The sequence below is a fragment of the Hordeum vulgare genome, chromosome 2H (genome assembly GCF_904849725.1).
Source record: "Hordeum vulgare subsp. vulgare chromosome 2H, MorexV3_pseudomolecules_assembly, whole genome shotgun sequence".
Lineage (NCBI taxonomy): Eukaryota > Viridiplantae > Streptophyta > Magnoliopsida > Poales > Poaceae > Hordeum > Hordeum vulgare.
The window spans coordinates 309075899-309089890 of NC_058519.1; positions in this window are offsets into that span (position 1 = coordinate 309075899).

Below are 13992 nucleotides of genomic sequence, written 5' to 3' on the forward strand. Positions count from 1 at the left end.
TTTGTTTCAGCGAAGGATTTAACGCAATCGAACTTAAGATTCATACCTGACTCCTTACCTTCATCAAACTCCCAATCTTTAGAGTTGCATTTAATTCTTTCCTATAAATCCCATTTGAAGTCAATATCTCTCTTCATAAAAGAACCAGTACAAGAAGTGTCAAGCATGTTGCGATTATCATGAGAAAGCCGGGCATAGAAGTTCTGAATAATAATTTCTCTCCAGAGCTCATGGTTGGGGCATGAATATAACATTGACTTAAGCCTCCCCCAAGCATGAGCGATACTTTCTCTATCACGAGGCCAAAAATTATAGATATAATTCCGATCACGATGTATCAAATGCATAGGATAAAACTTTTGATGAAATTCCAATTTCAATCGGTTGTAGTTCCATGATCCAGTATCATCACATAGCCTATACCATGTCAATGCCTTATCCCTCAAAGATAAGGGAAAGACCTTCTTCTTGACCTCATCCTCGAGCAAACCCACAAGCTTAAATAAACCACAAACTTCATCTACATAGATTAGATGCAAGTCGGGATGTGATGTTCCATCTCGTGTAAAAGGATTAGCCAACAGTTCTCTAGCATACCCGAAGGAATTTCATAATAAATATTTTCAGTAGGTGCAGTAGGTTGAGGAGCAACTATTTGTGCTTCCGGTCGAGGTGAAGATACCCCGAACAAGCTCCTCAAAGGATTAGTTTCCATAGTGACAAGTGACAATGAAATTCAGCACACTATATAAATGTTTCTTACCAAATTCCTCTTACCAAAGGCGCTTCACTCCCTAGCAACGGCGCCAGAAAAGAGTCTTGATGACCCACAAGTGTAGGGGATCTATCGTAGTCCTTTCGCTAAGTAAGAGTGTCGAACCCAACGAGGAGTAGAAGGAAATGACAAGTGGTTCTCAACAAGGTATTCTGTGCACACACTGAAATTATCGGTAATAGATAGTTGTGTGATAAGATAATTCGTAACGGGTAGCAAGTAACAATAGTAACAAAGGTGCAACAAGATGGTCCAATCCCTTTTGTAGCAAGGGACAAGCCTGGACGGACTCTTATATAAGGTAAAGCGCTCCCGAGGACACATGAGAATTTCTGTCAAGCTAGTTTTCATCATGTTCATATGATTCGCGTTCGCTACTTTGATAATTTGATATGTGGGTGGACCGGTGCTTGGGTGCTGTCCTTACTTGGAAAAACATCCCACTTATGATTAACCCCTCTCGCAAGCATCCGCAACTACGAAAGGAGAATTAAGACAAAGTCTAACCATAGCATTAAACTAGTGGATCCAAATCAGCCCCTTACGAAGGAACGCATAAACTAGGGTTTAAGCTTCTGTCACTCTAGCAAACCATCATGTACTTATTACTTCCCAATGCCTTCCTCTAGGCCCAAATAATGGTGAAGTGTTATGCAGTCGACGTTCACATAACACCACTAGAGGAAAGACAACATACAACGCATGAAAATATCGAACGAATACCAAATTCACATGACTACTTATAGCAAGACTTATCCCATGTGCTCAGGAACAAACGTAACTACTCAGAAAGCATAATTATGTTCATGATCAGAAAGGTATTGAATAGCATTAAGGATCTGAACATATGATCTTCCACCTAGTAAACCAACTAGCATCAACTACAAGGAGTAATTAACACTACTAGCAACCTTACAAGTACCCATCGGAGTCGCGAGATGGAGATTAGGTACAAGAGATGAACTAGGGTTTGGAGATGAGATGGTGCTGATGAAGATGTTGATGGAGATGAGTCCCCTCAGATGAGAGGAGTGTTGGTGATGACGATGGCGACGATTTCCCCCTCCGGGAGGGAAGTTTCCTTGGCAGGACGGCCCTGTGGGAGCTCTAGATTGGTTCTGTTCAAGTTCCACCTCGTGGCGGCGGCGATTCTTCATGAAAGCTCTCCCTTGATTTTTTCTAGGACGAAACTCTCTACATAGCAGAAGATAGGAGCCGGAGGGGTAACAGGGGGCCCACGAGTCCACCAAGCACGGCCAGGGGGGTAGGGCGCGCCTGGCAGGCTTGTGGCCTCCTGGTGGCTCCCCTCCAGTACTTCTTCCACCCAGTATTTTTTATATATTCCACAAAAAATCCTCGTAAGTTTCCAGGTCATTTTGAGAACTTTTATTTCTGCACAAAAACAACACCATGGCAATTCTGCTGAAAACAGCGTCAGTCCGGGTTAGTTCCATTCAAATCATGCAAATTAGAGTCCAAAACAAGGGCAAAAGAGTTTGGAAAAGTAGATACGATGGAGACGTATCAGCCGTGTCTGGCGTGTCATGGGGCTGGGCTGGAAGATCTTAGCTGTTTGAGAGCCGAGAGACACTGTGCTGGTCAAGGGAAGTGAGTAAAGAGATGATGCCAGACTTGAACCAGAAACTAGAATGGGGATTTTGGCTCTTCTGCTTGGAATCAAGGAGGGCCACTCATCTGCAGTTGGGGAGTGGTGCTGCCTATTTGGTCTATGAGTTTGGAGGAAAGTGTATGGGTGTGCAGTGAGGTAAGAGCTGTTTTACTAAGGTGATAGAAGGTGTTCGACAGGTGTTTGGGGTAGCTACATTTCACCACTGGTGATGAAAGATAACTTGATTAAGTTTGATGCGAAAATAGGATGCTCCACCAAATTTGAGCTTCATTAGACAAGTTTGGCAATGCAAACTTGAAATCATCCCAAATGGGCAGATCTGTCCCTTCCAAAGAGAATGTGGGTAGATTACTCCGTGCAAATCCCATTTTTGGCAGTGACTCCTCATTTGGGGTGTTGAGCACTCCTCCAAAGTTTCAACTCATTTGGACAAACTTTGTTATGTAGAGTTGCTTCAACTTCATTGTGGACAGAGAGGGTTTTAGGATTATTTGGTGAACCAAACCACCTTGAAATGAGGTGATACTTCGCATGGCCATCAGATATAGCTTGGGAAGATCGATGGAATTTTCTAGGAATTTATTGAAAAATATTTCCTTTGGAAATATTTCAAAAGGTTAAAACATACATAATAGGTTATCAAGGGTTTGCTCAAATATTGTGAACATAAATAGGGGATGAAAATCTTATGTATCGAAAATATATGTCCTCTGAGTCTCTCCAAATTTTCTCAGATTTTTCTAAGGCGGGAAAGTAATTTTTTATACAGAAATATCATTTCTGGCCTCACAAATGGACATGAAAACAAAATAGGAAAATATTTTTAAAAATAATTATCTTATGATTTTGGAGTGTTAAAATAGTTGTAAAACGCGATTCCCATCTTTGGGTAAAGGCACTCCCTTGACATCAGGGACTTATAGTGCAAACCCAAAGCAAGGTTTTGAAATAGTCAAAAATAAAATAAAACTTTTGAAAATAACATGCTATAAAAATATGGTTTTTGGATCCACTCATTCAAGCATACATACAAACATCGACAATCGTGGCACTCACAACATTTTTTATTTTTATTTTTTTAATAAATTAAGATTTTGAAACTATAGTTGAAGTAAAGTAAAAATAGGGTGTGGCAAGTACTTACCTTGGGTATGTTATATAGCGCGAGTTGCGGATAACACAGAAGTTTCCCACATCTCGTGGGTACAACGTACAACCTCTACGGAGTGTAAAACTATTCGAATAGCCGTGTCCACGGTCAAGGGCAGTTGGGTAATCCTGCTTAAACTACATCGAGTCGTTTCCGCATAAACCAAGAGTGTGTGTGTGTTTAAAGGTGTTATCTGAGAAAGACGATATGACAAGTTTGGTGACTTGGCATATAGGGTGAACCTGAGATCTTGAGTCCTCAGCAGATATGTTGATATCTGCAACCTGTTTTATGATTACCATCTAGCTTATGATGCATATCCATACAAGTAATTGACCATGCTCATTTTCAATTAAAACTTGCTTTCCGCAAAGGCTCCATTCTTATGCTAGTTCATGTTCCTTTATTACCTTGTTCCACATCATGGGCTGTTTTTGAGTACATTCAAAGTACTCACTGTCTTGCCACTGATTATTTCATTGACCAGGTATGAGAGAACAAGAAATGGTGAAGAGTAACTTGGTGACGTTCCTCCGAGCTAGGACGCTTCCCCGTCAGAATACCTATAGGTTTAGGCTGATGGCATGGGTTCACGCTTTCGACCAATATCTCCGCTATTGGTCAAGTTTAGTGTGCTGGCCTTCAAGGCCCTATATATAGGACTTGAACACAATGGTCATTTATTGTATCAAACAATATGTATGGATTTAAGACTCTTGTTATTCAGTTTCCGTGTGTTCGGTGAGCATTGATCTCTGGGATCACTAAGCACATTCATTTGGCGATCTCAACTCGTAAGTCGGTGTCCCCACAGAGCTGGTATCAGAGCCATCCTGACTGTAGGAAGCCCTTAGTTAGCATGGATGTTAGTTAGGAAAAGCTGATTTCCAGACATTCAAAAGTAATTGCAAAACTTGTATATTTCTAACCTCTCCTAAGTCTTCAAAGAAAGCGAAGGTTTTACCTTAGCACTTCCACCCTTATTCTCTTGAGTTTCCTCATCTAGTTTTTCAAAATCCGCAAATGGTCGCTAGCACCCTTATGCCCTCTGATCACCAGATTACTTAAAATCCTCGTGGGTAACTTGGAAGAAAGCAACCTTTCCGAGCAATCACCCACGTACTAGGAAGACAAAGATGGCAACGCTACGACCAGACGACACCAATAGAAGTAACTCCATGAGGGACAAGGACATCCAGGCTGAGAAGATGGTGACACCTTCGACACTATTCCGGGGTGATGCCACCTTCACCTACGATATCAGGACGTAATATGTGCAAGACCATGCTCTGCATCACTAATAGAGAAACCCTGTCATTATCAATGTTGTGTCAACCACCACCGGTGGATGAGAACCTTCCCAATTGGTCCGCCTCACCTTAGTGAGCAGGAAAATGGTTCTCTTCATCCCCCACCCTAGGTGACGATATTGTGATCAACATGACTGACGGGTCAGAACTCTATCATGCCTTGCCAATGTCATGACATGAAGGTTGTCCACTTGGAACTCTCGAAGCCTCAGAAGACGGGAAGACAATGATAAAACTGCAAAGTCACAGAAGACCCTGTCAATGGCAGCCATGAGGAACCACATTTGTCGGCAGCTCACCACACGAGAAGTCATCAAGAAATCTTTTCAGCCCAACCCGAGTCATTTCGAGAAAGAACAACGAGAGACATGGCAACACCATGAGAAGTTTGTGAAGACTAAGCGGACTCCTCTCCGAAGCGCGAAGCAATCACGACTGTTGAGTACGAAAAACCCTAGGATAGGACGACTTGTATGTCCCGTATACGAAGTCGAGTCCATGAAATGGTTCGGATGGAACCATGTTGTTTGTTACTTGTTTTTGTTGTTTGTGCCTTGTTGTGAGTCGCGCTTTTGCTCTAGGCAACAAGTACGCAGTTATATCACCTGCCTCACCTTGATGTTTGAGTTGACTTTGAGACACTTGTTTGATTGGATTTGCACTATACCACCCTCTTATGCACTCCCATCTATGCTACTTTCTCTCTCACCCACCTTTCTCGACAACTGGAGACCAGCCAAACAAGATGCACCAAGGATCAACTTCGACAGGTGACCGACACTGAAGACACCGACTATAACATGTTAACCCACCCAACTATCCTTGACCATGGACATGGCTATTCGAATAGTTTTACACTCTGCAGAGGTTGTACACTATACCCATGAGATCCAAGAAAATTCCGTGTCATCCATGATTCGCGGTATATAACATACCCGAGGTAAGTACCCGATCAATGCCTTTCCCCTGACGACACTAGACAAAGAGTCTGCTCGATTGGTACCCAGCCCACATGATGTACGTCTTACGAGCACAAACTCTAGATTGTATTATCCATGGATGGTCCAACGGTGTGCCCGTAACACATAGAAACGGCACAGTCATCCTACCTGGCATGACCCCGTCACGAGAGTGACCATATCACTCCTGCCACTAGTAATGCGGCTCCTTGCTAGCACGACCAGAGTAATCAACATAGCCCCGTCCCATAAAGGGGTATCGTGGTCACACATGTAAGGTTGGGACTGTCGACAAATCTTAAATCTAATCCCATTTCCGAAACCACTCACACAAAACCTTTCCGGTACACCACTTCTTCCTAAAGTGGTCATCCAGCTCAACACCACCACCCTCGGTCATTAGTGGCACCCGACGAGGTTTTCGTAAAACTTTTGATACCACCTCTGTGTTACCATTACCATGCGTATGCTCATCTTATGCGTAGCACTACTAACTACTTGTCCACTTTTATCAGCGTGGCCTTCATAGATGGTAAGGTCATGCTCAAATGCAAGTGCTCCAAAGGAGCCATCGGTAACACCATGCCGGGGTGTACCGATTAATCTTGACAATATGCATCGGAATAAAGTAATCAATGGGTCATGCGTAAATTTTTTTCTCTGATATGGTCAAAGGGTTGCTTTCCTTGATCAGCTAGGTATCCGGGGTCTTCGAGGTCTTCGGGTCCAAGTCCTTCGTCAAGCACGTGATCTATCGTCGGAATAGTCATAATAATAATAAGGACCACTACCAAAAACAGAGTACCAACTCACATCAAAATGTTACCCCATTCTGTGAAATCCTATTGTTACTTATCAGAATGTTTGTTTCTAGTTTTTGAGTGAAAAAGTATTTTTAAAGTCTTTTTAGCACAATTTTAAAATGCTTAAACTCGGTTTTAAAATAAACCTATGCGTAAAAGTTTTCATAAAAATTCTATAGACACCACTGTTAAATACTACAGAATTTTACAAGAATTATGGTGGAAAAATATTTAAGTTTGGATAAATATTTAATCCAGTGGATTTATTTTATAAACTAGAATTAAAACAAAATGAACACTCTAGCTCAGTCGCCTGGCTCGGCGAGTAGCTGGGCCGGCCCAGCTGGCCAGCCAGCCCAAGCGCGCACGCTGCCAGGTTTAAACCTGACGCGCGGGGCCGTGTGGCCAACGACTGTGGGGAGAGAGAGAGAGAGAGAGAGAGGGACGAGACGACCGTCGACAGGTGGGGTCCCCCTATCGGGGTCGTCTTCTACCTGTGGACAAAGAGGAGGGAGATCTCATCGACGGCAGCTCCGGAGCTTTTGAGGTTAGGCGAGTACGGTAACGGACTCGTGGCTCCTCCGCCTACCAGATGATGGTCGGAGGGACGACGGAGGTGGCCTGTGTTGCCGGCGACGATGGAGCTGCGGTAGAGACCCTTCGAGAAGATGTCAGAATCGGTGCTACGGGCAGGGAAAAGGATGGGGGAGTGGTGGAGAAGGTTCAGGATGTTTCCGCGGTCACAGGGGAAGTGAATGGGGCTCTGGAGCATGCCCGTAGCCCGAGATACACGAAGCTCCGATGCGGCGGGCCCTCGGACGATCTCGAGTACTGGGTCTCTCTTAGCTCAGATGGGGCACTGGGGTGGTCGATTGGAGTAGGAGGGAGAGGCTTGAGGTGCTGGAAGAGATGGGGGTGGCCTATATATAGGTGTGCGACGAGCCACCGAGTGGTGGGGTGCCGGTGGTTTTGCTGCGGCAGGAGAGGGAGGGAGATCTTGAATGCAAAACCATGGTTTGTGGATGTGGTTAAGGATTGCGCGACATCTTCAGGAGGAGCGGAGGAAGCTCCTTGACGCGTCGAGGTGGTGTGGTCCTTCTGACCGCTTCCGCCGCGCGAGGGCACGTGTCGCTAGGGGCAGAGGAGAGGGGAAGAAGAGGGGACCGACGCTGCCCTGGATGCGGTCGTCGGTGCGGTCAAAGAGGGGCAACGGGTGGAGGCGAGAACCGGTTGGAGCTGGTCCCATGGGCTTGGGTGCGCTCTGTAGCACGTCCAGAGCGCAGCTTTGGCATGCCACGGCATGTTGGCGCGCTCTGGCACATCTTGGCTGCATCTGGCGTGTCTGGGAGGTGGGGTAGATGTCCCTTGGGTGCTAGGAACCGAGAAGAAGTAAGCTGGCCAAGGGGAGAGAGTTAATGTGGTTCTGCCAGCCTTGGTTCAGGAGCTAAAATGGGGATTTTGGCTCCCTCTCATTGAACCAATGTTGGGCCTCTCGTGTGCAGTTGAGGAGGGACACACACCATATGTGACATGAGTTTGGAGTGAAGGGAGTAAGTGTGGTGGTTGCTAGATGCTGTTTTTCAAATCTGGCAGAAGGTGTTTGATGCATGTTTGGGCAAGTTAACCTCCTTCAAATGCATTGAAAGTTAAGAGAATTTTGTTTTAGGCATAATTAAGAGGCTCTACCAAATTTGAGCTCCATTGGACAAGTTTGACAATGTAAACTTGAAAATACCCACAAATGGGCATATCTGCATTCCTGCGAGAAGATGTGGGCAAATCAATCCCCACAAGTCCAAATCTTGGCATGATCTCCTTATTTGGGGTATTGAGCACTCCTGCAAAGTTAGAGACCCAATGGACAAACTTTGCAATGTAGAGTTTCTCCAACTTGATTTTGGACACATAGGATTTCTGAATTATTTGATGAATCAAATCACCTTGGATGGAGGTGAAACTTGGCATGATCATCAAATATAGCATGGGGGACATGCTAGAATTTTTTGGGAATTTATTGAGAATATTACCTTTGGATATGTTTCAAAAGGTCAAAATAGACAGAAATGGTTTTCAAAGGTTTGCTCAATTATTTTAAACAGGACTAGGGGTTGAAACTCTTATGTATGAAAAATATATGTCCTCAGAGTATTCCCAAGTTTTCTCACATTTTTCTAAGGTAGAAAAATATTTTCCATCCAGAAATACCATTTCTGGCCTTAGAAAAGAACATATAAATAAAATAGAAAAATGGCTTTAAAAATAATGATTTCATGGTTTTGAAGAGTTATATTAATAGTGGAATCAAAATACAATCTTTGGGTGGAGGCACTCCCTTAAATTCAGGGACTTGTAGTGCAACCCCAAAGCAAGGTTTTGATTTATCAAAATAACTAAAAGGGGGTTTTGAAGAAAACTACATAGAAGGACTTAAGAATAGGTAATTACCTTCATGTATTGCTCCTTCTTCAGAAACTTTCCGCGGCAATCCTTCTTCTGCTTCTTAATACCACGTGTGGCATAGTAATCTCGAATAGCCTGCGGCCGAGCCTCGTGGCACAAGTTCCGTAGTAACCGCCTACACTCGGCCTCGAGAACCCTGGCCTCCTCCTCCTCATATCCATCCTCACACCTATAGAAGGTCTGCAATCAAACGTGAAAACACCGATTAGTTCAATAATTACCTATATTGTTAATTTTAGATTCTGTAAAAGGATAATTTACCCAAAAGCTCTTGATCACCATCTCGGCCCTCGTGTGGCAGAAGACACCATCTATAATCTCCTCCGGCGGGGCCTGCGCAGCCTAGTAGTGCTCCCAGGAAAATCCGAATGTAGGAACCTGACCCTCACCAGGCAACGTGACAAACCCCGATAAATTTGTCCGGCAAAGCACACCAAGGACGGAGTTCGGCCTGCGGACTCCAAGAGGGTGTACCCAGCCCCTGCAGTATGATAAGGTCAACGCATTAGATATTTGAACAAACTTGAAAGCAAAAGCTAAAAAAAGAGTAAATGTACTTACCTATCTCCTTCAGGTTTAATCACCGGCCTCTGCTCGCGGGTAGCCGGCGCGACCGGGAGACGTGTACTACCATGCTTGTACACGGTGGCCCCGTCCACCTGCACATCGCCCTCACTATCCGTAAGCTCATCCCCGCCATCCCTGCCCCCTGAGCCACCTGGACCCTCGGTCCAATCCGGCAACTCGGTACGATCCGGCCAGGTCTCCCATCCGGGCCTCTCCACGTCGGGTGAAGCCTCCGAAACCATAGTCTCGTGGGCCGAATGCACCTCGACCCAAGGCTTCTCCTAGACCGGAGTCTCATGGGACGAATGCCCGTCAACAATAGGCTCCTGGAACGGAGTCCCCGTAGCCTCCTCCGCAAACGGGTCGACCATAGTAGTCCTATACTCGGGTGAATGAGCTGGTGGTGGTGGCGAGGATGGCTCAACAGTCCTCCTCGATCTTCCGCGGCCACCACCTCTCCCTGTACCCTTCCCCTTCTTCCCTACCTGACCAGCACCTCTCCCAGTGGGCAATGCCGCCGACGAAGAAGAACCCATGGGTGGTGTCGACAGACTGTCTGCCAAGGCTCTACGGAGAGATAGGGGTGGAAGGGAAGTACCACCCCTCGTGCGGGGCGCCTGGGAAGAACCCGTCGAGCGATGTGGACCAGCGCCCACCATCTTTCCACACCTGGTGACCTGCCATGGTAAAGATTAAAAGAAATTAGTACAACATAAAAAAATTGAATAACTGACATGAATAATAATATGTACATGAATAATAAAGATTAATATATATATATAATTTAAGTTGTGAATCTTACAAACTAATAATCATCATCAATAAATGCATCATCATCATCACTATCATGCATGTCTTCACGAATGACGTGCTCGTCGGGTTCCACGGCGTGAAGTTGTGAAAGGCCTTCCTTTAATCGTTGAAGCATTGACAGGTCATCCGCACCAGTAACCTCTACGAGTTCCAGGTCTTCTGGTTCCGGCTCAGGGCTGGAGTTGGATTCATTGTCGCTGTCTACTTCCATGTTCTTGGGTGAACCACGGTGGTTCTTGAAACGTTTCTTGGAAAGACGAGTTTCTTGGAAGAATTCTCCATCATATGTGTCTGGGTTAATGTGAGGTTCATAATCTTGTTCATTTGGGAGAGGTGGTCTGACATGTGGCGGCACTTCATAAACAACATACCAACCTTCCAGATTCTTATCCGTTTGGCATGCCCACGGTAGATAGAAAACTTGGGTCGCCTATTGAGCCGTAATATAGACATCGGGAACATCTAAATGGGTGTTTGGATTGATTTCGACTAGTCCTAATGTTCATGAGTCCTTCTAGTCTTCTTCGGCTGGAACCAATAACATTTGAAGACTACGACGTTCGGTGGGTTTTCACCATAGAATTGAAGTTCATAAATTGCTTCAACTCTTCCATAATACTCAATAACACCTTTGCCGATAGAAGAGACACCACAATTTGTAGATTTCCGGTTGGGCAAAGATAGATCTTTGCCAAAGGTACGGAAGAGATACCCGTTGATGTTGTATTTCTCAAATGAACGGACCTTATAGTCAAAACCATTAGCGACTTGTCTCAATTCGGCGTCCATAGACTCTGAATTAGCCTACAAGTTTAATACGAAATGATTGTTGCATTAGCCGCAAGTTAGACCAAGAAATGAAATGGTCCATTATTGATAATTACCATTTGTTTGAACCAAGAGATGAAACCGGGATAGTCGCCTCCTGTCTTTGACAGAAGCTCATACTCTTCGACGGAATCATTTTCGATCACCGCTCCATCCGAGAATTTGGCGACGTAACGACTGTTTGAAATATCCGGGAATAAGAGCAGTTCGAATGAATTAGAAGTTACGGGAAAATGTGCCGATAACTCACTCGATGTACGGCCGCACTTCTGTTAGGTTGTTGAAGATATACAATGAAATGTTCCGCCATTCTTCAACATCCAACGTTATTGGTTTCGAAGCACCGGCTGGTGCGAGCTTCCCTTTGAATAGGCTGAGGTTGGACCCACCTTTTTTACGGTCTGCATCATTGTGCCGAGGCTTCGGATTATGCAAATGATGATTTTTGGCTTCGTAGTGTGCTGTCACAAAGTTTGCCACCTCCTCAGTAATGAATGCCTCAGCCATCGATGCTTCAATTCTACGCTTATTTTTACATTTAGCTCGAAGGGTCTTCTGCATCCTCTCAGTTGCATAGCACCAACGATCTTGCATGGGCCCACCCAATCTTGCCTCGGTCGGTAGATGTAAAATAAAATGCCGCATTAGATTAAAGAAGCCCGGTGGAAAGATCTTTTCTAACTTGCACAACAACTCCGGTGGAAACTCCTCCATGTCTTCTACCACGCCAGGCGACAATTCTTTCGCACAAAGAACACGGAAGAAATAGCTCAGCTCCGCCAGTACTAGCCATTCATCCTCAGGAATAAAGCCACGTAACATCACCGACATTACCCGCTCTAGCCATATGTGCCAATCATGACTCTTCAGACCAAAGATTTTTAATTTTTCGAGACTCGCTCCCCTCTTTAGATTCGCTGCATACCCATCGGGGAACATCAAGTGCATTTTGATCCACAAGATAATTTCCCTCATAGCTGGCCTTCCAAGATTGAACCAGGCCTTTGGCCTCGACCACTTCTGCTTTCCTTTGCCTTCTCGCATGTTTTGTAACGGTCTATGACATAGTGTCTCTTCATCGACTCTAGCCTTAATATTATCCTTTGTCTTCCCATCTTGTCGAACAATGTACCAAAAATAGCCTCTCCGATATTCTTTTCAGTGTGCATCATGTCGATATTGTGTGGAAGAAGGAGGTCTTTGAAGTAAGGAAGATCCGAGAAGCATGGCTTGTGAGTCCAGGCGTGTTTTGAATTATACCCCTTGAAATACCCTGGATGCTCTGGATCAGGCTCTATGGCGTTTAACTGATCTAGGATCTGTTGGCCTGTGAACGCAGGTGGTGCCAAGTTTTTGACAACTTTACCTTTGGTAAAGTTCTTCTTGTCTTTTCTGAACTGATGGTCAGGATCTAGGAACTGTCTATGCAAGTCAAAGCAAGAATACTTCCGACCCTCCTGCAACCAATGAAACTGAAGAGCTGCCTTGCATTGGGGGCACGGGAACCTTCCATGCACACACCATCCAGAGAATAGCGCATACGCTGGCAAGTCATGCATAGAGTACATGTACCACACATGCATTTTGAAGTTTTCTTTTCTAGCGGCATCGTGTCTTGACCCCATTATCCCAAGCTTCTTCCAATTCATCCTTAAGCGGTTGCAGGTACACATTCATATTCTTCCCCGGATAATTGGTCCCTGGAATTATCAACGTCAGAAATATGTTCTTTCTTTGCATAATCTGCCTGGGGGGGGGAGATTGAGTGGGATGACAAATACAGGCCAACAACTGTATTGGGTTGCCGTCATGCCGAAGGGATTAAAACCATCCGTGGTGGCGCAGACTCAAGGATTCCTTGGATCTGCCAATTTATCCTGATACAATCCATCGAAATGTTTCCATGCTTCCCCATCCGATGTGTGTACCATCATCTTATTCCCATGTGCATCTAGTTCGGTTCTTTTGCCCAATTTGTGCCATGTCATCTATGTGGCTGTCTCTTCGACCATGAAAAGACGTTGAAGTCTTGGTACGATTGGCATATACCGAAGAACACTAACTGCGATTTTGGTCTGCCTCTTCTCACCCATACCGTTGTCTACCACAAGATACCTGCAAGACTCGCAATTGGGACAATAGTCCAAGTGTGCATACTCCTTCCTAAATAAGACACATCCTTTCTCACATGCATCTATCTTCTCATAGGGCATCTTAAGTACACGAAGTATTTTGTCTGACTGGTACATGTTTGCAGGCATGACATGGCCTTTGGGTAGGAAGCGTCCAAATAGTGTCATCATCGCGTCGTAGCATTCTCTTCCCAAGTTGAACTGAGACTTCAGAGCCATTACTTGTGCAATTGCATCCAGCTGACAGAGCTCAGTGTGCTCATGGAGAGGACGTTTTGAAGACTCCAACATTTCATAAAAGGCCTTTGCAGATTCCTCCATCTCATCTTCCGAATCCCGAGCATCATCAAAGTCTTGCACCATGTCTTCGATCCCGGTACCATTCTCGTCCGTGCGACGACGGACCACCTCAGCTCTTGTGCGTTGTATAGACTCACCATGAAATGTCCACATCGTATAATTAGGCTTAAAACCCCTCCTCTGGAGGTGTTTAATCATTACAGGCTCTTTCATCTTTTTATAGTTGTCGCATCTAGGACAGGGGCAATAGTTTCTTTCCTGGCCA